We start from the raw sequence: 25195 nt of genomic DNA, 5'->3' as shown, positions 1-25195 counted from the left end.
CTGTGAGGCAGAGGTAGGTAGCAGCAGGGCGCGGGCCGGAGCAGGTGTGGTGCTGGTGAAGGCTACCAGTAGCCTGGGTCTACTCACCTGCGCACGCACAGCCCCTCCTTTAACCGGGTGCACCTGCGTTGCAGTCCCTGTGCTTTGCCCTTCTTGCTGCACAAAGACAGCAGGGGAGCCATGCAGGGGTGCAAGATCTGGGACTGCTGGAGTTGCGACCCAGAGAACTCTGAGAACAACACTCTCCCCGCCAACCCCGTATCCCTACCCCATGCTCCAGGCTCCCCCAACCAGAGCGCATCCCCGGCCATTTTTCCTGAGGCAGAGGCTCGGTGGAGCTCAGCCTCTAGGGCCAGAGGCGGGAAGAAGTAGAAGATGGGGACTGGGGGGCGTTTGTCAGCATCCAGGGCAGTGCAGAGGGTGGGGGTCCTGGAGGCCTGGCCTGGGAGAAAATGTAACCAGGTTTGGAAAAGCAAGAGTTAGGGAGGAGGGAGGGAGAGGCATTAGTCAACAGGCACCAGGTGGCTGAGGCAGTCCAGAGGGGTAAGGGGCAGGGCTCACTGTCAGGCCCGGAGCTGGTAAGCTTGAATTTCATGCTGTTCTTTGGGAGGTTTCCCGAGAAACCAACTCCACTGAAACAAATGTAACTTTAAAAGTGGGAGGAGCAATTTCCATTCATTCAAAGAAGCAGTAAACATTCTATAGGAGAATTTGGCTGCTTTCCGCCTCATGGGGGGAGTGGGGAAGGGGGTGCCTTTCCTCTACACAGGATGTGAGACTAGCAGAGCCAGCATGGAGCCCCAGAGAATCCAATTTTCCCGCGGAGACATGATGCCCAGGATCACATTCACTTCTAACAAGGGGAAGCCGTGGACCTGTGCTGGGGGCCCTGGGGTGTGAGGTTGGATGTGGGTTCTGGGCTTCCGTGGGGAAAGTCCCTGTTCTTTCCGCATCCCCTAGCTGCCTTTTGAGGTCTGCCCTGCACTCAGCCACAGAGAGATGGAGGAAGGGAAAGCCATGGGGTGGGAGGGCCCCGGACGCTGGGCCTGGGGTGCCCCAGGGCCAGCCCCTCCTGTTTCTCGTGTCCTGGTTGAGCTCACGACTGAATCACTGATCTCTGCATCACTGCAGACCTCAAAAAGTAAAGTCACTCTGGCAGGCAGTAGAAGGAGTTACCAAGATGGGCTGGCTTGGACTTGGCCAACTGCTATGTCCAGAGCTGTCCTGCTGAGAGGGGTAGATGGTGTGGGCAGCCAGCCCACGAGAGGTACCCTAAACCACTGGACGTTCTGCTGCCTGCTGCCCACCCCTGCCAGGCTTTAGAGCTGGAGTTGGCTCCCTTGAGTGCATACAAGCCCCGTTTCTATTCCTAGCAGCTACACAGGCTTCACACTCAGGCCTATGCCCAGCGAAGTGACATTGTAGTCAGGGAGGGGCTGAGGGGAACTTTGAGCAACAAACAAGCTCCTGTGACTGTCTCCCAGGAGAATGAAGAGGGAAGGGGGTGGGCCTGGATAGCACCCCTCCACCTCCCGGGAACCACTCTGGCCACATCTTTGCTGCTGGACAGACTGGATGCCTGGTTCAGCTCTGACAGCCTTAGGGCCCATCTGAGCCTGCAGTCCTGCCTGGCATCCCAGGCACTTTTTCCTTCTCCCCATCCCCACCCTTGGGGGACTTGAGTGAACACCTGACACCAGGATGGGGCTATGGTTTTCTCCTGGGAAAAAGATCTGGGGAGCCTCACGTGGGTGCCCCCCTGTGCACTTGCATACATGCACATATACATACACTTGTGTTCACATGTGTGAACACAGATGGACACCTTATTCCATGTGCACACCCAGGGACTTGACCAGAGGGTGGCCCAGTAGAGGACAGAAATGTGAAGCCTGGGGCCTGCTGGCCTTGGCAACTACAGAGAGAGGAGATTGCCCTGCCTGGGTGTGGGCTCAGGATCCAAAACATCAGGCAGTGAAAAGGAGCTCACCCAGCACAGGGGAAATGGGGCCACCCCCTGAGGTCCCACAAAGGGAGGTGGAGGCAGAGTGGGTTGCAAGGCAGACCCTGGTCCGGGCTTCTCTCAGCTCCTTGGGTGAGGAGGGCCTGCAGGGGGCTCTACCTCCCTTTCTTACCTTCCCTTAGTCGACTGTCTGAGCCTCAGTTTCCCGAGTTGTAAACATCTCCATCTCAGAAGGAGGAGTTTTAAGAATTAGAAACACAAAGGATGGCTCAACAGTCAACAGGTATATTTCAAACCTGGGAGGGACTAATGACAAAGTTAGGTCAGAACCTGCACTCCCTTACAGGCTAAGAGTTTTTAAGGATTCAGGGTGGGAAAGTTTATCAGAGGCTGCACTGCCTCTGTGTCTCTTTGCTGTGCTTATCTGGTGGGAGAGGTGTGTGTGTGTGTGCACGCGCGCTCGTACATCTTGCTGCAGCGGCAGGCCTACTCCAGTCTTTCCCCAAGTCTGCTTGTAACTTCCCGATATTTTAGTGCACCTGTAGGGAAAGGACTGTGCTTAAGGCCCACTGGTTTACTGGGGCCCATGGTTACGAGGGTCAAGTTTGGCAGTTACTTCAGAGACTTTCTTGCCACCTCCATTTGTGCCCAAGCTGTCTTATCTGTGTTGCACTGCCTTGCTCTTTCTGGCTGCTGCTTGTAGTCAGAAGTGGAGTGATTTCCTTGATATGCATGGGGCTAGAAAGGGAGCTGGAACTTAAAGTGGCGGTGTTTGAGATGATGGTGCTCCTGCTCTGTCACCCCTGCCTTTTGATGCCCAGGACCCCCACCCTGCACCACCTCTGTCCTCTGCACTGCAGCAACTCTGCCCCCGACACTCTGTGCCACACCCTGCACCTAGTCCTCAGTGCAGCAGCACCACTGGCTCCTGACATCCAGGCCCAAAACTTGCACCCGTAAGTGTTGGTGGCCCTGAGCCTCCCATGGCCCCAAAACTTACATCTTCAGGTGCCCTGCCAGACAGTGGTACAGAACTCCCAGGCTGCAGGCTGGGTCTCAGCCCACTGCACCCCTCCGAGGGAGCCACCCCAGAAACCACAGGCTTTTAGGTTTCTAAAGACCAGGGTGGCAAAAATGCAGGACAGCAAAGCATCCTTGCCAAAGAGAGCCCCTGCACTCCTCTGCCAACCAAAGCGTCTGAGCTGGAGGAGGAATGAGGAAGGCAGAGATCAAAAAGGAAACTAGGAATCGCCACACTGTCTTCCACAATGGTTGAACTAATTTACACTCCTACCAACAGTGTAAGAGCGTTCCTATTTCTCCACATCAAGGATCTGGAGCTAGAAAATACCATTTGACCTAGCAATCCCATTACTGGGTGTATACCCAAAAGATTATCAATCATTCTACTATAAAGACACATGCACACGTACGTTTATTGCCACACTGTTCACAATAGCAAAGACTTGGCACCAACCCAAATCCCCATCAATAATAGGCTGGATAAAGAAAATGTGGCACATATACACCATGGAGTACTATGCAGCCATAAAAAGGATGAGTTCGTGTCCTTTGCAGGGACATGGGTGAAGCTGGAAAACATTCTCAGCAAACATAGGAACAGAAAACCAAACACCGCGTGTTCTCATAAGTGGGAGTTGAACAATGCGAATACATAGACACAGGGAGGGGAACGTCACACACTGGGCCCTGTTGGGGGTGGGGAGGGATCACATTAGAAATACCTAATGTTGATGACAGGTTGATGTGTGCAGCAAACCACCATGGCACATGTATACCTATTAACAGACCTGCACATTCTGTACATGTACTCCAAAACTTGAAGCATAATGAAATACAATTTTAAAAAAGGAAACCAGGACTGTGCCACCTCCTGAAAAACAGCAGACCCCCGTGCCTGTCGCGGCTTCCTGGGCTCCCTCCCTGCCCCCTTGCCCACACCTGCCCTGAAAGAGTTGTCCTGGTTCCTTCAGGACACCGCTTTGGCGCTCGGGACAACTACGCTGGGAACTCCCACCGCGCTAGGTTCTGAGCACCAGCCCCGCTGCTGATGGGCGCCTGCTCCTGCCAGAGACCTGCCCGCTGCCCGCCACCAGTGCGCTCCCAGCTAAGGCCAGGTGGCTGGTCACATGCAGCCCCCTGCCCAGCGCAAGCAGAAAGGTAGTGCTCAAAGCCTTGGCTCCGCCACTTGGCACTCCAGGTCAGCTTTGCGCTGGCCGGTGTGGGTGCCTGTAACCAGCAAGACTAACTTGCCAAGCAGCCGCAGCAGCACCGGATGTCGTCTTTGCCATCCCCGGTGCGCACCGGGGCAGCGGCTGTAGAGACGGTGGCTCTGGTCGATGGGGTGTGGCGCTAAGTCCGGCAGCCCCATGCCAGCCCGGGTGTGGCCGACGCGGGCGTGGCACTTCGGGGCAGGGACTCCAGAGCATTCAGCGGCTGCGCGCCCTACTCTGATCACTGTTGGGCCAGGCGGGTGCCGGCTGCTCCGAAGGAGCCGGAAGGGGCAGTGTGAGGCGGCGAGTAGGAGCGGGCGTCGGTCTGCCTTAGGTAGGAGCAGGGCGCGCAGGTGCAGAACGGGGTCAGGACGCGGACGGGAGCGGGGCGCGGTAGCAGCCAGACAGGTGGAAGATGGGCGGGTGCTGGAAAGGCCACCTCCTTTTACCAGGTGCGCCCTTTACTGCACAGCGGGCAGGGAAGCCAGGTGGGGATGTAAGATCTGATACTCCTGGGGTTGCCGCACAGAGGACTCTGAGAACAACGCCCTCTTCCCAAAACCCCTTCCCCTACCCATGCTCCAGGCTCCCCCGCAGCGCACCCCCAGCTGTTTCTCAGAGGCAGAGGCACAGTGGACCTCGGCCTGTATGGCCAAAGGCGGGAGGAGGGGAGGAGCTGGGCAGGGAGCGGGCAGGAGAGCCTTTGTCAGCATCCAGAGCAGTGCAGAGGGTGGGGGTCCCGGAGGCCTGGCCAGGAAGAAATATAACCAGTTGTGGAAAAACGAGTTAGGGAGCAGGGATGCAGAGGCATTGGTCAACAGACACCAGGTGGCTGAAGCACTCCGGAGGGGTGAGGGGCAGGCCTCTCACTGTCAGCCCCTGAGCTGGTAAGTTTCAGCTCCCTACTGTTCTCTGGGAGATTTCCCAAGAAAACAATTCCATTGCGACAAATGTAACTTTTTTTTAGGCTGGGAGGATCAGTTTCTATGTTTATTCAAGGAAGCAGCAAACTTCTATGGGAGAATTTGGCCACTTTCAGCCTCATGGGGGAAGTGTGAAGGGGGTGCCTGGGGTGCCCTTCCCCCCATACACAGGCGAATGCGTGATGGGGTACTGGCAGCCTAGGAGAGCCAGCAACACAGAGGAACTGGAGCCCCAAAGAATCTAATTTTCCCCCAAAGAAATGATGCCCAGGATCACATTCACCTATAATAACGAGAAGCCACTGGACCTGTGCTAGGGGTTCCTGGGGTGAACCTAGGACCAAGTCTTACACACAGTGCCTAGGACCCGGGGCTTATACACTACTTATATTCTACTTTTAGTAGAGACAGAGTTTTTGACCAGGCTGGTCTTGAACTCCTGACCTCACATGATAAACCCACCTCAGTCTCCCAAAGTGCTGGGATTACAGGCATGTGCCACCATGCCTGGTTAATTTTCTGTATTTTTAGTAGACTTTCTCCATGTTGGTCAGGCTGGTCTCAAACTCACAGCCTCCGGTGATCTGCCTACCTCGGCCTCCCATAGTGCTGGGATTACAGGCATGAGCCACCGTGCCTGCCCATGAAAGCACCTTTAAAAAGAGCCTCTCTGCTGCTTGGTCACATTCTACCTGTGACCCCGAAGCCAGTGATGTCAGTGGCTGTGTGGGCATTGAACGTGTGCATGATTCCTGCAGCTTTCCTGTTGAGCCGGACCATGTTCATCAATGCTTTTCAGTACATGAATTCTACATCTTCTTGGATGACTACTAGTTTAATTTTATTTCATTTTTCAGAAATATCCAGCCACTGGTGCACAGCCATTGCCACTTGTGCCCCCAGGGGATCTTGTCAACTCCAGTAGGTCCCCCCAGCACTGTGTTAGTTGAGCTGTAGTTGTAGTGACTCCACGGAAAACAACCCAGGAGTTTAATACTGTTTGGCCATTGGTTACAGACATTCCTGCTTCTTCTGCTATGGCCTTAAAAGCCTCTCTAATCAGCTGGGCGTGGCGGCTCAGACCTATAATCAATCCCAGCACTTTGGGAGGCCAAGGTGGGTGGGTCACCTGAGGTCAGGAGTTTGAGACTAGCCTGGCCAACATGGTGAAACCCCATCTCTACTAAAAATACAGAAAATTAGCTGGGCGTGGTGGCGCATGACTGTAATCCCAGCTACTCGGGAGGCTGAGGTAGGAGAATTGCTTGGGTGGCAGGGTAAGATTTTGTCTCAAAAAAAAAAAAAAAAAAAAATTCAGGGACATCACCTTTCCCTGCCAGTCATTTTCTTACCAATGAAAGAAAACATTCCAATCAATGTTTAGTTCAGAAAATGTTTCTTTTATTGTATCTTGGAACTTTTTTATTCTGCATTTTTTACGTCAAAAACACCTACTATATATGTATTTTTTCATTTCCTTTTTTTCTCCAAGAAATGTTTTTGTTACTTTCCTTTTTGATTTTTTCATTGACCATTACTGTTGTTTTTTTTTTTTTTTTTTTTTTTTTTTGAGACGGAGTCTCGCTCTGTCGCCCAGGCTGGAGTGCTGTGGCCGGATCTCGGCTCACTGCAAGCTCCGCCTTCTGGGTTCCCACCATTCTCCTGCCTCAGCCTCCCATGTAGCTGGGGCTACAGGCGCCTGCCACGTCTCCCGGCTAGTTTTTTGTATTTTTTAGTAGAGACGGGGTTTCACCGTGTTAGCCAGGATGGAGGTCTCGATCTCCTGACCTCGTGATCCACCCGTCTCGGCCTCCCAAAGTGCTGGGATTACAGGCTTGAGCCACTGCGCCCGGCAACTGTTATTTATATACCATGTACCTAGACAGTTTCCAACGTTTCTCTTCTTATTGGCTTTTAGTTTTATGCCATTTTGGGTTTAGAAGATTCTTGCTATGATTTTCATTTTTTAAATGCTTTTTTGAGATTTGTTCTGTAGCCTAAAATGTGGCCTATCCTGGAGAATGTTTTGTGAGCTGATGAGAAGAACGCAGGTTCTGCAGTTGCTGGGTGAAATGTGCTGTAATTACCTGTCAGGTCCCTTTCACTTCTATTGGAAGTAAGTCTGGTCTCTGTTGCTTTTCTGCCGAGAGGGTGTGTCCGTTGCTAAAAGTGGGTGTTGGAGTCTCCAGCTATTATTGTCTGTCTCTGTCTGTTGCTCAAATAACTCTTAAACTTTAATAACTGGGGCTCCTGCGTCAGGTGTGTTTACATTGACAACTGTTCTACCTTCTTGCTGAATTGATCTCTATCGTTTTATAAGGACTTTTATGTTCTATTTTTGTGCTTTTCTGACTTAAAGCCTACTTTGTGTGACAAGCATAGCTACACACCCACTTTTGGTAACACCTTTCATTTCTTACCATCTTCATTGAATCTTCTTCACATTTACCAAAATGTCTACTTTTGAGCCATGGCACCTCTTTGAATCTTCAGATTCACCACATGCTGATCAATCATTCCTTTTTATCTGTACTCTGACGAATCTGAAACAGGCATTTTTGCAAGAAAGTCTAGGAGGGAAACATAAATCTATGTGTCAATAGAATGAACATAGAAAGGAAAAGGATAAATACAGGTTAGAGCCAGTTTCCAAATTTAGTTTCTTTAATTCATAACTTTCCAGAATTAGGAAGAAGAATAACAAAACAGCTTTTAAATTGTAATTTTTTTTTTTTTTTTTAGAAATTAGTATCAATTTTTGGAAACACCTAATTATAGTTCCAGTTATCTACTTCATTATGAAATGTGTGGGAATACTTCAAACCTAAAGTGTTCCCATCTAGAGCATTCTTACTTAAATCTTTTATGGAAAAGGCATTTTCTCTCACTAAGTAGCAAGAATAGGGTCTGAAATAGTATACTCAACATAATACTTTGTGATAATAGTTAAGTACAATACCTTTACATATTTTAGGTGCAAAGACATTTTTTGACTAACACATTTAGCAGTATTTTGAGATTCTTCCATAACATTTCTGTCATTTCTGTGACATTATAGATAGGATTTATAAAATGAGTAACATGACAATAGCATTACTAGACGGGTCTCTTAAAAGTAGTAACTCAATACCAAGTAAAAGACAGAAACCTTCACTGAGTCTAATATAACCATTAATAAACACTGTCGGAGCCATGGTCTGCCTACCATAAGCTCCAAGTCATTCGTAAAAGGAAGGGGAATACAGAAAACTGAGTCTCTCTACTAGAAGGGCCACATTTGAGCAAATGTGTGTTTACTTACAACTTGTCTGATGCAGAGCTGATCCCAGATCTCTGCCAGCGATGGGGGAGAAGAGCAAACACTCCAGATGAGATTCTGTTCCAACTGTCTGGCTGACAGCCTTGTGGTGGGAATGAGAGACAGGCTGATAAAAGAGCCTGGGGGATAATTAATAGTGAAACATGAACTTCCGTGAGGCTATACCCACCCCACGCTGAACTGAAGGAGGGAAGGGCCGGGCTGCACAAAGCCTTCCCAGGGCCCTTGGCTGCTGGCCAAATGCACCCTTTACCCAGAAAGATGGGCTTTCGTTCACAGAGTATGGGGTCTGTCCTGTTCGATTCACATCTGGACTCCTGGCGTGCTGTGGAGTAACAACTGTACTATGAACACAGCTATCACCACTCACAGAACAGTGTACCAGGCTGTCTATATGTCCCCTTGACACTTCCAACAACCCTGGGAGGCAGGACAGGTGATCATCATGGAGGAGGAACATGTAGCTCCTAAGTAGGAGGTTCAGGCTTTGAACCCAGGACAGCCTGGCTCTTTGTGCTACATCTGGCTGCTCTCTGCAGACAGCTGCCCTGCAACTGGCTGGATAACACACCAGAGACATCATAGTTCATGCCACACCAAACTGCAGCGCCACCTGCCTGAGCCTGCTTGGACTCTTTGCAAGGTGCTTTCACGGTGATTCAAGCTGGCAATGTGGGCCGTCACTCCCTTTGTGCAGATGGGACACTGAGACTCAGGCTGACTGGTGAAGTGACCCAGTCATGGTCACACAACTTACAAATGGTGGAGTTGAGATTCCATCCCTGGGAACTGGAGTCCTAAGCCAGGTGCTTAATGGGTGAATTATTCTGTTCCACGGTAGTAGCTGTAGTGGACATCTGTGGGTTTTGCCTGGTGACAGCACCTGAATTTTCTTCAGGGAATCACACTCAGCACACACCCCCCCCACCCACCACAACCCATGTGATTTTGGGCAGAACTGATACGCCCTGTGGAGCAGAGGAGGAATGCAAGATGGAACAGGCCCTAACTTTTGAACTGGCAGAAGAGCAATTGTGGTTCATTCTAGGCTCTGCTGAGCTGCAGGGAGGGGGCCCCCATGTTCTGCAGCCACTTGAGCTCTGGAAAAAATCGCTGTCTGAAACTTGGCAGTTTTAGCCATACCTAATCCCAGGCTACAAGATGGAACAGAAACTCAGAGGTTACCCTGCTATGTGAGGTGGTTTAAAAAATAAAATAAAACATCAACTGGCCAGGTGCAGTGAGTGGCTCATGCCTGTAATCCCAACACTTTGGGAGGCTGCAGTAGGAGGATCACTTGAGTCCACGAGGTCAAGGCAAGCTATGATTGCGCCACTGCATTCCAGCCTGTGCAACAGAGCTGGATGCTGTATCTTTAAAATTATATATATATATAATTTTACATATATATATATGCACAGAGCAAGGAGAAAGGGAACAGTCCAATGCAAACATACAATGAAGCTTCAGAACAGGGAAAAAGGGCTGAACGCACAGACACACAGTGTTCTATCCACAGCCTGGGCTCCACTGCCTTCTAGAGGCTGCACAGGCACGAGCAGGCAAGTTTTCAGCAAGTTCCTGCCGTGGAAGGAAGCCACCTGTTGTCCAATGAGGGAGGATCACAGGCTTTGAGCCACTGACAAGATGCCCTCCATCCCTGAACCACTGGCCTAGTTCAGTCTCTCTTTCATTTCTCCCTTGGACTTCTGCAACAGACTCCTCACTGGTATTAATAAAATAATAAAAGGATCCTCTACTGAATGCTGATGGCAGGCACGGTGCTGAGGGATTACACACGTGATCTCATGGAATTATTCAACATCCTTTGGAACTGAGTGGTATCTCATTTACAGATGAAAACAGGCTCATCCACACAGGTTAGGGATCTTACCCAAGGCCACATGGCTAACAACCAGTGGAAAAGAAGAGTGTCATGGGAATGGAGTTTTATTTTAGTTTTTTTAAGGGGGAGAAGGAGATTCATTAAATGTTCCAAAATTAATTGTGGTATTAGTTGTACAATTCTGTGAATATAGTAAAATCCACAATTGTACAGCCTGTGCATTTGGTTACCTATTGCTGTACCACATTACCACACTTAGTGATTTCAAACAATACCAACTTACTTTACAGTCTGGAGATCGAAAGAAGTCCAAAATCAGGCCAGGCGTGGTGGCTCATGCAACACTTTGGGAGACTGAGGTGGGCAGATCACCTGAGGTCAGGAGCTCGAGACCATCCTGACCAACATGGTGAAACCACGTCTCTACTAAAAATACAAAAATTAACTGGGCATTGTGGCGTGTGCCTGTAATCCCAGCTACTCGGGAGGCTGAGGTAGGAGAATCACTTGAACCCGGGAGTCAGAGGTTGCATTGAGCCGAGATCGCGCCATTGCATTCCAGCCTGGTGGCAGAGCGAGACTCCCTCTCAAACAAAAACAAAAAATAACAAAACGTCCAAAAAGAAGATATTGGCAGGTATTTCCTTCTGAAAGTCCAGTAGAGAATCTGTTTCCTGTTTTTTCAGCTTCTTGAAGCTACCTGCATTCCGTGACTCATGGCCCCTTCTTGCACCTTCAAAGTGCCTCCTTTAGACTCTTCCAGTTCCAACATTGCATTTCCTTTTTCTCCCTTTCTCCCTCCTGCCTTCCTCTTATAAGACCCCTTCTGATTACAATAGGCCTGCATGAATGACCCAGGATAATTTCTGTGTCTCTAGATCCTTAACCACATATCCAAGGCCATTTCTCCAGGTAAAGTAACATACAGGTTCCAGAGAGCAGGACATAGACATCTTTGGGGTCCATTATTCAGCCCACCAGCATGTGTATTATATCTCAATAAAGCTGTTTATTTTTTCTGAATTAAGACTTGAAGGACAGAGTCTGGAAAGATCAGATCTGTAAAAACTTCAATGAGAATATAATGGAATGTTCTAAGCAAGGGAGAGTTGGACGCTGTCTTGCTTTTTTATGAAACCACTCATGAATTGTCACCATCTTCACACCAGACTGTGGGACCTTCACCTCTGTACCCTCAGTGCTCCGGTGAGGCCTGGCACAGGATAGGGGTTGAGTGACTGGCTGAATAAATGAAACCTCTTGCCCTTAATGTGTTGTTTCCCTTCAGTTCACCAAGCTTTTTTTTTTTTCCCCTTGAGTTGGAGTCTGGCTCTGTCACCCAGGCTGGAGTACAGTGGGGCAATCTCGGCTCACTGCAACCTCCACCTCCCCGGTTCAAGCAATTCTGCCTCAGCTTCCAAGTAGCTGGGACTACAGGCGCACACCACCATGACCAGCTAATTTTTGTATTTTTGGTAGAGATAGGGTTTCACCATGTTGGCCAGGCTGGTCTCGAGCTCCTGGCCTCAAGTGATCCACCCGCCTCGGCCTCCCAAAGTGTTGGGATTACTGGCGTGTGCCACCGCGCCCAGTCCAGTTTACCAAGCTAAAGCTTCTCTGTCTCCTAGCTTCTGCCCATCAGCAGTGTGACACCTTTCCCATAAAGAACCAGATGAATCCCAATGTTGAGAGTCAAACTCCTAAGACCCTAAGCCTTTACATCTGTGTTCAGCCACATCTAGATTAGGAAGAACTTAAAACAGTTGGGGTGCTGGACCCAGGTGCAGGGCATAACACAATGAAAGGAACATGGGGTTCAAATTGATGAATTGACCACTTGATCTTGGGCAAGCTCCCTAACCTCAGAACCTCAGTTTTCATCTGTACAATGGGTCCAAGGTACAGTGGCCTTACTTATCTCCTCATAAATGCCCAGCACTCAGAGGGAGCTCAGGTATTTGGTCAATCCAACAAAAAAAAATTTTTTTTTTTTTTTTTTTTTTTTTGAGACAGTTTTGCTCTTCGCCCAGGCTGGAGTGCAATGGTGTGATCTCGGCTCACTGCAACCTCCACCTCCCGGGTACAAGCAATTCTCCTGCCTCAGCCTCCTGAGTAGCTGGGATTACAGGTGCCCGCCACCACGCCCGGCTAATTTTTGTATTTTTAGTAGAGATGGGGTATCGCCATGTTGGCCAGGCTGGTCTTGAACTCCTGACCTCAGGTGATCCACCCACCTCAGCCTCCCAAAGTGCTGGGATTACAGGTGTGAGCCACCATGCCTGGCCCAAAAATTGCTCCCTTCTACAAAGAGGGCAAGCCTCCTTTGTGCTACATGTTCAGTGAAGCACTTTAGCCACAATATTAGAGGAAATCACCATCCTAAGTGGTCAGTAAATAATGATAGATCTGGTCATTTCCCACCTGAACCCTACATTGGTATCTCATTTCAAGACAGAAACTTTTCTCCAAATTGACTTATCCCCATTCTGGGTACAGCTGATGACCGGGTACAAACAGACCTGTGCCAGCTCAGATTTCTTTTGGTCCTCAAGATGTCGGATGTTTAGACAGATTCTCTGCTGTGTCAGTGCCATGCCTGTATTACAGCAACCTTATCAGGAAAGTAAGAGTAAAAAAGGTGAGATTAGCAACTTGTTCTTGGCAAACCCAAGGTGGCCCAGAAAGCACTGTTCCCTTTAGATGTAACGCCTCCCAAGAGTAATTAATTACCAGAAGGGGACATTCCAGCCAGGTAAATCGTATCCAGTGGCTTTGTAACTATGATACACCTGGTCAGGTGCGCATGTTTTCTTCTCTAGTCTGCTTCTTACAAGGGGAGAAAACTCAGACACTGATGTCTTGAAATTTAACAGATCATGGCTCCGTGTGAGCAAAAAATTCAAACGTACTAATACTAGTAAATGTGTAATTGTATGAATATTTTCAATTTAGTCTTCCTAAATGCTAACAAAGGGCCTTAGCTCTATACATGGGTATCAAACACTAAGTCTTAAATACTCACTTTCTCCAAATCCCACCCCCTTTTTAAAGCTACCGTATCTTTTTCACAACCCTATCTTCCTCTCTCTTAGACTCAATGTGATTGTTGCTGAACCTAACGTGGGTCTGCTCTCCTGGTGCAATAAAACCAAACACTGACACCAGGACTGCAGTGAGAGAAAGTGAGGCTTTTGTTGCTGGATGCTGAGCAGGGAGAATCAGACAGCTCACACTTAAGACCTGACCAGGGCTTGCAGGGGTTTCAAGGAAGGGTCGCCAAGGGCTTGCAAGTAAGGGTTTTTAAAGGCGGGGTAAATTGCAGGAAAGCGTAAGTCAATAGATGGAGGTTACGCATTGGTTTGGCCTCAAAAGGCTGGATACCCCAAAGCGGGAGCTTATAGGTCATAGGTCGATTCAAAGATTTCCTGACTTGTCATCAGTTAAGGAAGGGAAGATTTGTTTTAAAATGTGGGGTCAGCAGGCTGGGCGCAGTGTCTCCTGTAATCCCAGCACTTTGGGAGGCCAAGGTGGGCAGACTGCCTAAGCTTAGGAATTCGAGACCAGCCTGGGCAACACGGTGAAACCCCATCTCTACTAAAATACAAAAAAAAATTAGCCTGGCGTGGTAGCGGGCGCCTGTAGTCCCAGCTACTCAGGAGGCTGAGGCAGGAGAATTGCTTGAACCCAGAAGGCAGAGGTTGCAGTAAGCCGAGATCACGCCACTGCACTCCAGCCTGGGCAACAGAGCAAGACTCCGTCCCCCTGCCAAAAAAAAAAAAAAAACTGGGGCTCAGCAGAAAATAATGTTAGCTTTGGCTTGTGGGTGTGACTTCCTCAGGCCCCTCAAGAAGAAATGTAGAACAAGGAATGGTGGTCTGAGTTCAGTCCTCAGGTCCCCCTCTGATGTCTGCATGCCAGTGGATCTGTCTGGTGGGGGTCCAGGTTTCTGAAAAACAATTTGGATATATGTTACAATGTTACCTTTCATTTCTACAGGGAACCAGACACCTCCGATTCTAACTTCCTTGGCTACTGTTTTAAGCTACTATTACCGTCTTGCTTTTCAAGTTGCTCATTTACCTCTTTGGGGTGGCTAGGTACCTGGAATTTCCCTTGAAATAACTCAAGATGTTCCTTTATTTCCAAGATGTTCCTTTATTTCCATGCTTGGGGGTGCCCAGGGACAGCAAAAGCCCCTTCCTAAGGTAGGAAGGTTATACAGCACACACATGGTATTAGCACCTCCATAACAAGAGCTGCTGTTTCCTGCACCTCCACAGTGTGCCAGGTCTCTACTAAAGAGTTACACGCAGCAACTCATGTAACCCTCCTAAGTCACACTATCATCAGGCACATCTTAAAGACAAGCAAAATCATAGAGGTGAAGTAATTTAGCCCAAGTCTCTCCATCAGTAATGGCAGGAAAGGATCTGAACCCAGGTATATCTGTCTCTTACCTAGTCAGCCAGCCATACTACCAGCCAGTCCAAACTGAAACCACCCAGAACCTGACACCCCTCCCTCCCTCTTCCCTCCAGTGCCATCTCCTGTTGGCCCTGACCATCTTCATGTCCAGGACACTGACAGCCACAACCTTGGCTTGGCTCCAAGCTGCAGCACGGCCCCTCACCTGTCCCCTGCCCTGCACTCACCTCTGCTCTACCCAAGGCCTGCACTGAGGCCAGCCCCTCCCCATGCGACCCTTCCCCAGCAGGCCCAGCTAGCGGGAGCTTCGCCCTCCTCCTCCTCTACCTGTTCCTGTGCGGTCTGAGTTATGCTCCACTTGTTCACACACACTTACCCATCATGCGCCCAAAGAGACTGCAAATGGAAAGCAGATCTCATATTTCTCCTCTGAACCTCCCACTGCGCCCAGGGTGTGATGGATTCATAATCTCCCTTCACAGCACTCACTCTGGAATAATGAACATGGCTCACTCGGCAGCAGCGGCATTGGAGCTGAGAAGGCTGACAGACTGGTGACAGGTCCCTGCATCAGCCCCTGTGCTCTTGCTAGGAGCTGCTCCACCTCAAGCAAGGGGAAGGCTTATTAAGCACCTCCCTCCTGCCAGGTGCTGTGCTGGACACTTTAAAGACACTGTATCTTGTTTAATCTCCCTAACTACCGAAGCAGAAGGGGATTCATCATCCCGAGTTAATGGATGAGCAAAGTGGGTTCAGATAAATCACTGCTGGAGCTGGATTCGAATCTGATTCTGCCCAAGTATGAAGCCAGCATTACTTCCACTGCACTACAGTGTCAGAGAGAGAAAAGGAGGCAACGCCTCCCCTACACCTAGGTATCTCTGAGTTTGCAACACACTCTATTCAACCTCTACTCTCTTCCTGAAGAGAGGATTTACCTTTTAAATTTGTCTATGGGCTCTTTTTCTTCCAAAGCAGGAAGACATTTCATGGTCCCTTTTGTAACTAAAACCCTTAGGGAGTAGAAACAGGAAAAGGCTCAGGGCATTTGTACCCCATTCCTGGCCACTCTAAACTGGGCCAACTCACACATCACATCACCTCAACCAGATACTTTCTCTCTCTCTCCTCTCATTCCCCCGCCAACCCCATCCCTGGCCTCCCAGGACTGGCCTCTTCCTGATCCATCTGTAGTACTCCACACCTCAGCCTCCTGCTGAGGGGGGCCAAACCTGCTCTGGGCTTAGCCTGTTCCTTGGATCCACGTGCCTCTGGCCAGGACTCCCTGCACCAGCCTCCCAACCCTCTGCCCATGGCCGTCTCCAGCTGCTCAGCCTCCCACCCACTCAGGTTAAGGTGGGGGAAACAAATCACAAGGCACACACATGCACCTCACAAGCTTCACATCTGGCATGATGAACAGGTTCATCCCGCCCTGAATTGCAAGCTACAAATATACTTGGGTCTCAGCAAAAGATGGAGCAAGAATAACAAAAAAGAAATAGTTTGCACTACACACTTTCTGTTCTTCAGATGACACTATAATCTGAGCTATTTCTCAACCTGGCTTGTAATGGCAATCAACGTGAGCTTTTTCATACTAACCAGATTAGCCCATAGCAGACCGTACCACCCCACCTAGCTTACTAGTATTTTATAAAGAAACTGTATGCTGTGCCTAGATTGACATTAATAATTGACCAGATATAAGTCTGGAGAAATTACAGAACTGACCAAGCCATTGGGTCCTGGGTCTGAGTCAGTTTGTCACTTTCCTAGCAGAGCCCAACCCTCAAAGCTCTTTCCTGGCTACTCTAGGGATGGGTATCAAACCATCTAGGACTGTGTAGCCAAGGAAAGGAGGTGTGGGGCATGACTCTGAGAGTCAGCTGCCACAAGCGGGGACTTTCTGCTCTGATATGTGTGCTAATAATTTTCCTGTTGCTAATTTCCATTGCTCTTTTAGTTAAAAGCAGTGAATCTCTTCTCATTTAAGTGACAACTGAGGAGGTTTGCTACTTTTGCTTTTCTATATCTGGAGAAGACAATACAAGAATCCATATGGATGGGAGAGAAGGTTATAGATCAAATACTACTTGGACTAAACCCCTAAGCATTTGGTCACAATGCCAAGGGGCATATATACAGACATGAAGCAACAGCAACCATTCTAGTGGCAGGTAACTGCAAAAGCAAGAACCAGTACATCCAAGTTTACTCTTATTGGCTTTTACATTAACCATGAGAAGAAATGCTCTCCCAGGCAGCTGAAGAGCAATATCTTGCCAACACAAAGTGGGAGCACGTTGGTTTGCAACATTCTTCAGGGACCGTGCTGATCTCAGGGCAGGAGCAAAGCCAGTACTCTACAACTGAAGCCCTGGCTCCATCTCTCACTAACCTACGCCAATAGTCAACCTCTCAGAGCCAAGGTTTACTCATCTGTAAAATGGGAAGAGTGATAGGTGCAGAAACAGCAACTCACTGCAATAGAAACCATATGGGCTTTTGGACAAACTTGGATGTGAAAGTTATCACTTACTGAGTAACCTTGAGTTACTTTATCTCCCTAAAGCCATACAATGATGCTAATAATCTAGTGTGGGGAGAGGTCTGTGGTGAAAACTGGGTAGCAGCTCAGCTTAAATAAAGTGTTTATTACAATGCCAGGGATGTAAGGCATGTGTATTAGGGTTCTCTAGAGGAACAGAAATAATAGGATAGTAGTTTATTAAGCAGTATTAACTCACATGATCACAGGGTCCCACAATAGGCCATCTGCAAGCTGAGGAGAAAGGAAGCCAGTCTGAATCCCAACACTGAAGAACTTGGAGTCCTACGTCTGAGGGCCAGAAGCATCCAGCATGGGAGAGAGATGTAGGCTGGGAGGCTAGGCCAGTCTAGCCTTTTCACGTTTTTCTGCCTGCTTTATATTCTGGCCACACTGGCAGCTGATTAGATGGTGCCCACCCAGATTGAGGGTGGGTCTGCCTTTCCCAGCCCACTGACTCAAATGTTACTCTCCTTTGGCAACACCCCACAAACACCCCCAGGATCAATACTTTCACCCTTCAGTCCAATCAAGTTGACACTCAGTATTAACTATCACAGCATGTCCAATAATGAAAATGATCTATTAATACTGTGTTTTTGCTTACAATTTGCCTACAACATTGCTGACAACATTGTGTTGAGCATTTTGCACAATTTATCTTAAACTTGTTTTTGTAACACCAAGCAAGGGCCCACTGTCTGATGCACACAGAAGTTAATACCATGGCACCAGTTTTTAAGAAAAGAGAAAGCTTTATTGCAAGTTGCAAGGCAACTGAAAAACAACTCACATCTTTTATTACACAAAGTTGAACTGGATTGGGCTGGTTCTTTCATTAAACTTTGTCTATCCTTCAAAAGATTTTTATAAAGATAAAACACATGAATATATCTATTTCTATGTGCAAATACTAGTTCATAAAACTTACTATAAGAGTACCAGAAAAGTTTGGAAAGGATATACACCAAAACATCTCTCTCTTAGAGCTTTGATTATGGATGATTTATGTTTCATTTTTTGCTTACTTGCCTTTTCAAACTCTTCTACAAACTTCTCATATATAGATTGTATTTTGGCTTTGTTTTTATGCCAAAATACATTACAAAAATGATACTGTTCATATGTAGCAACCCCCTCCAGGCACCATTTCTTTTGAAGGTGAGAGCTAATAAAAGCTTTGCTTTCCCTGAGGCGCTGGAGTGTTTTCCTTTTTCATAAGAATGAGCTAACTGACTTATCTGCCTCTTCACTTTGGCCTCCAGGGAGCTCAGAGCCAAAATTTTAGTTCAATCATTTAATCAGATCTTTATTCTTTTGCATATTTCCCTTTAATTTCTCTGCCAGCCTTGACTTTCTACTCCTATTTATATCTGTCTTTTCCTGATGTTTTATTTTTGCATTTTTCTCAGTGTTTATCATAAGCCACCACAAATCCTTTGTAGAATGAGGCCAGGCATATATACACACACATATAAATAACTGATGACTTTCGAGGACTGTGGTGACAGTCCATGTGCTTCATGCTTAGTACCTGCATTTCACAGAGCTCTTGATTACAATGTTAATGACAGAATTAATTGTTTAACTCTGTTTCTGGGATTTAAACAAATGCAGAAATATGAAATCTTCCTGTAATAACATAATTTTAAGAGCTCTAGAATTGGGTCACTGCCTTATTAAATACTCAATTCTCAAAAAATTTTGCATATATACATATGTATCTTTTTTAACTATAAAAACTCTGCCTCCATGCCTCCCCTTCCTTCCTCACTCCACTGAATTTTGATATATCTTAGCAGTAGGAAGGCCAACAAAGTCCACCATACACCCCAGAGGACAAGGCGTGCTGCCATCCTTACCCATAACCTGGAGTAGTCCTGGAGCTGCTGGAAACCCTCTGGTAGACAACACATTGACTCTTTGGAAGTCAAATGCAACCACACAGGCTTCATGCGGACCCTAAACGCCTATAGAAAGACATTAGAGGTGCTAACAAAACCAAAGTCTCAAAGTCCTGGGGTAAAAATTTTAGGAGGTCCTTAAACAGAACCTAATGCTACAGACAGCCAGTCCGCCTGCAGTAACTTTACACCACCATTCCCAAGCTGGGGGCAGGGTGGGGGTCCCACAGGCTGGGAAAACGGGAAGGCCACAATTTTCCTGCTGCTAGAAATGACGGTCTGGCAGCCAATTAAAAATAAGAAAGTTAGCAGCGCCAAGAGACCAGATCAAATTAATTACACAAAGGAAGGCCTCTGCCAAGGCTTCCTCTCCCTACATCAGGCCCTCCTCTCAGGAATCATTAGGAAGCCCAAACAGCTTCACAGCTCCTGCTTCCTGATTACTATCATATTTGCCGTCTTTGTCAGCAAAGGCAAATGCCAGCACAGTCCTTTTAGCGCGCCTCCCCACCCTGAGGTTGGGGTTCACACTACACTTCCCTAGCTTGTCTCCCACAGAAATCAATATAGAGAAACCGATAAACGATGTTAATACCAACAGTGAACATCCATTAAGTTCCTGTCTGTGTTAACCCATTTAATCTATTTAGTAATCCTACAGGATAGGTACGGTTATTACTCCTTACAGAGGAGAACACTGAGACCTACAGACATCACAAACCAGTAGGATCTGAACACAGGCAGGTTAACTTAAGAGCCTATGTGCCTTGAACCTTTATTCTATATTCCCTGGAAAAACAGCAGCAGCAGCTACTACTTGTTGAGCAGGCCTTATAAATCCAATAGATTATACTTTATTGAATGCCAGTAACCTAGCAAGGTAGATATTATTTTCTTTTTCAATGTTTAAATTGCAAAATACCAAAATTTGCTTTTTTCTATGTACAGCTCTATGAGATTTTAAACATGAATATGCTATTAATAATATAACCATCACCACTGACAAGATTAGAAAAATTCCAACCAGGAAAATAATTCCCTGGGGGCTGACCTTTGCCTTCAAAGCCCCAACCCTAACTCCGGACAACCACTGACCTTGGTCTGTGTTCCTAGATGTTTTCCTTTTCCAGAAGGTCACTGAATGGACTAATATTATGTGACCATCTGTGACAGGGTCTGTCACTTAACATAATGCATAAATTCTTGTCGTAGAGTACCTCAATAGTTCATTACTTGTTATTGCTGAGAAGTACTCCACTGTGTAGCTATATCACAATTTCTTTATACATTCGCCTATGAACGGACAGGTTAGTGGCTTCCAGTTTCTGATGATTATGAGTAGCACTGCTATAAATACATACACACACACACAGAGACAGATCTTTAAGAGAATATAAGTTTTCATTTCTCCAGCATAAATCCCTAGAAGCAGGATTGCTGTGTTACATGGTAAACGTAAGTTTAACTTGTTTAAGAAAGTGCCAAGCTATTTTCCAATGTATCTGTACCATTTTGCATTCCTAGTAGAAACGTATGACAGTTCCAGTAACTCTGTGTACTCATCAGCACTTGGTACTGTCAGTATTTTTTTAAATTTAGCCATTCTAATGGGTATTTAATAATATTTTAGGGTGGTTTTAATTAGCATTTTCCTAATTACTAATAATATTGAGCAACCTTTCCATTGGTTATTTGCCATCTTTCTGTCCTCTATCATGGAAAGTCTGTTCAAATCTTTTTTTTTTCTTTTTTTTTTTTGAGATGGAGTCTCGCTCTGTCGCCCAGGCTGGAGTGCAGTGGGGCAATCTCGGCTCACTGCAAGCTCCGCCTCCAGAGTTCCCGCCATTCTCCTGCCTCAGTCTCCTGAGTAGCTGGGACTACAGGCGCCCACCACCACACCCGGCTAATTTTTTTGTATTTTTAGTAGAGACGAGGTTTCACCATGTTAGCCAGGATGGTCTTGATCTCCTGACCTCGTGATCCGCCCACCTCAGCCTCTCAAAGTGCTGGGATTACAGGCATGAGCCACCACACCCGGCCGAAATACAACTGATTCTTGTGTCTTGGTCTTGTATCCTGCAACTGAGATGTTTGTTTTGTATTGTTTTGTTTTGAGACAGAGTCTTGCTCTGTGGCCCAGGCTGGAGTGCAATGGCGTGATCTTGGCTCACTGTAACCTCCATCTCCTGGGTTCAAGTGATTCTCCTGCCTCAACCTCCTGAGTAGCTGGGAGTACAGTCACCTGCCACCATAACCAGCTGTTTATGTTTTTAGTAGAGATGGCGTTTCACCATGTTGGCCGGCTGGTCTTTGAAGGGGTGGCCTGCCCCTCCACACCAGTGGGCGTTTCTCGTTAGGTGGAACGAGAGACTTGAGAAAAGAAGTGAGACACAGAGACAAAGTATAGAGAAAGAAAAGTAGGGCCCAGGGGACCGGCGCTCAGCATACAGAGGACCCACGCCGGCATCGGTCTCTGAGTTCCCTTAGTATTTATTGATAATTATCTTTACCATCTTAAAGATAAGGGAGTGGCTGGACAATAGAATCATTGTAGGGAGGAAATCAGCAGTAAGACATGAACAAAAATCCCTGTGACATGAATAAGTTTAAAGGAAAATGCTGTGTCTTGAGATGCATATGCAAACATCTCCATAAACCTTTTAGCAGCATTGCTCCAGCAAGTCCCACCTTATTCCTAAAGGCGGTTTTCTCCTTGCTCAGTAAACAAAGCATACAATCGGGTTTTACATGCAGATGTTCCATTGCCCAGGGACGGGCAGGAGACAAATGCTTTTCTCTTACTTGAGATTAAGAGAATGGTGATGACCTTTAACCAGCAAGCAGCCTTTAGGCACTTGTTTAACAAAGCACATCCTGCACAGCCCAAAATCCATTAAGCCTTGAGTCACCACAGCACATGTCTCTTGCAGGGACAAGGTTGGGAGTAGGGTCACAGATTAACAGCATCTCAAATACCGAACCAAATGGAGTCTCTCATGTCTACTTCCTTCTATATAGACACAGTAACAGGCTGATCTCTCTTTCTTTTCCCCACAGTCTTGAGCTCCTAACCTCAGGTGATCCACCTGCCTCAGCATCCTAAAGTGCTGAGATTACAGGCGTAAGCCATTGCACCCAGCCGCAACTGAGTTTTGTATTTTGGTCTTGTATCCTGAAACCTTGCTGAACTTCTTTATTAGCTCTCATAGTTTTTTTGTAGATGCCTTAGGATTTTCTATATTCAGGATCACGTCATCTGCAAATATAGTTTTACTTGCACCTTTCCTATCTGGATGCCTTTTAATACTTTTTCTTGCCTGTCTGGTTAGAACTTCCAATACGATATTGAATAGAAATGATGAGAATGAACATCCTTGTATTGTTCTTGACTTTAGGAAGAAAGCTCTCAATCTTTTAACCTAAAGCATGAAATTATCTGTGAATTTTCAGAGATACCCTTTCATGGGTTGGGAAGGTTCCCTCCTATTCCTAGTTTATTAATTGTTTTTATTTTGAATTTTATCAAATGCTTTATCTGAGGCTATTGAGATTATTATGTGGGTTTTGTCCTTTATTCTATTAATACAGTGTATTATATTGATTTTCATCTGATGAACAAACTGCATTCCTGGGATAAATCCCATGTGGTCATGATATAGCATCCCTTTATATGTTGCTAGATTCAGTTTACTAGGATTTTGTTAAGGATTTTTGTATCTAAATTCATAGGAGATACTGGTTGGTAGTTTTCTTTCGTGTGTGTGTGTGTGTGTGTGTGTGTGTGTGTTTCTGGCTTTGGTATCTGGGCAATAGTAGCCTCATAGAAGGAATTGGGAAGTATTTCCGCCTCTTCTATGCTTATGGAAGAGTTTGTGAAGAGGTAATATTAATTCCTCTTTACATGTTTGGTAGAATTCACCAGTCAAGCCATCTGGCCCTGGGCTTTTTTGTGGGGGAAGGATTTTTTATTACTAATTCAGTATCTTTTCTTGTTATAGGTCTTTCAGATTTTCCATTTCTTCTTGAGTCAATTTCAGTAGTTTGTGTGTTTCTAGGAACTCATTCATTTCATCTAAGTTATCTAATTTGACACACAGTTGTCCATAGTATTCCCTTATAATTCTTTTTATTTTGTAATGTCAATACTAACATCTACATTCTCATTCCTAATTTTAGTAATTTTGGATCTTTTCTCTTTTATGCTTGATTAGCCTAGCTAAAAGTTTGTAAATGTTGTTGATATTTTCAAAGAACAAACTTCTGGTTTCCTTTATTTTTTTTCCATTGCTTTCTACCTCTATTTCATTTCTTTCCACTTTGCACATTAACATTTCCTTCCTTCTGCTTGCCGTGAGTGTCGTTTGCTCTTCTCCAGTTTCATAAAGTGGAACGTTAAGTTATTGACTGAGATCTTTCTTCTTTTCAACATAGGCATTTACAAGTATCAATTTAGCTCTAAGTAACATAGTAGTATTGGATGTAAGGTACTTTTAATGCACTTCAATTGCTATGTATTTAGATTTCTTTGGATACATTTAAAAGTATGGGATAATAAGCCAGGTGCAGAAGCATGTGCTTGTAGACCCAGCTACTTGGGATGCTGAGGTAGGAGGATCACTTGAGCTCAGGAGCTCGAGACCAGCCTAGGGAATACAGTGAGACCCTGACTCTAAAAAAAGATTGTTTAAATTTTAAAAAGTGGCAGCGCACAGTGGCTCACACCTGTAATCCCAATACTTTGGGAGGTTGAGGCAGGAGATCACTTAAGCTCAGGAGTTCAAGACCAGCCTGGATAACATGGCAAAACCCCATCTCTACCAAAAATACAAAAATTAGCCAAGCGTGGTGGCACATGCCTGTGGTCCCAGCTACTCAGGATGCTAAGCCAGGAGGATCACTTGAGCCCAGAAGGTCAAGGCTGCAATAAGCCATGATCGCACCACTGCACCCCAGCCTGGGTGACAGAGCAAGACCCTGTCTCAAAAAAATAAAAATAAAAGAAAGCATGGGATAATAGTGACAGTTGTATTTTTAGACATCAATATATGTAATAACAGTATTTATTTAAACTTATGATTTAAAAAAAGCTTTAAATGTCAACAAAGGAGGTACACAGATTTTCAAAACTCTTTTAGAGGGCAATAAGCAAGTTTGAAGCAGGCTCCAGTAAAGGTCACTGAATCTGGAGAAGTAACCGTGTCCAAGTTTGTCAGTGAGGCCACCTAAAAGGAACGGGGTCCAACTGGGCTGGGAAGGAATTGTCTGCCATTATGTAGAACAAAAATGCAGAGTCAGAAGTTAATGAGGTATTAAGAATGAAGAAAATTATACTTTTTGCACACATGAGTTTGTAACTGAAACTTAAATTCACATCACAATTATAAAAGTAATTATGATTATTAGAGCACACAAGAGCCTTCTAAGACAGATGAGAGATGCTATGTTTTGAAAACCTCCTGCTAGGCTGGGCACGGTGGCTCAAGCCTGTAATCCCAGCACTTTGGGAGGCCGAGACGGGTGGATCACGAGGTCAGGAGATCGAGACCATCCTGGCTAACACGGTGAAACCCCGTCTCTACTAAAAAAATACAAAAAACTAGCCAGGTGAGGTGGCGGGCGCCTGTAGTCCCAGCTACTCGGGAGGCTGAGGCAGGAGAATGGCGTAAATCCGGGAGGCGGAGCTTGCAGTGAGCTGAGATCCGGCCACTGCACTCCAGCCTGGGCGACAGAGCAAGACTCCGTCTCAAAAAAAAAAAAAGAAAGGAAAGAAAACCTCCTGCTGGATGGGGAAAGTACAAATGAGAACCCTTCTTTGGTTGGCACGATTCCTTCCCTTCCTGGGCATCACCTTACTAACTAGAACTAAAGAGCCATATTTGCAATGCTAATACCCAGCCCTGGGGAGAACCCACAGTTGCCCATCTGGCTTTCTTACCTCAGGAACACAATTGCTAACTTCCCAAACAAAAAGCTGCCCAAATGTCAGCCACAGCTACCAGTGACCAAAACACAGGAGCTCCCAGAAAAGAA

This window comes from Rhinopithecus roxellana, chromosome 3 (assembly GCF_007565055.1).
Source record: "Rhinopithecus roxellana isolate Shanxi Qingling chromosome 3, ASM756505v1, whole genome shotgun sequence".
Lineage (NCBI taxonomy): Eukaryota > Metazoa > Chordata > Mammalia > Primates > Cercopithecidae > Rhinopithecus > Rhinopithecus roxellana.
Note: the sequence above shows the minus strand (reverse complement) of the source record.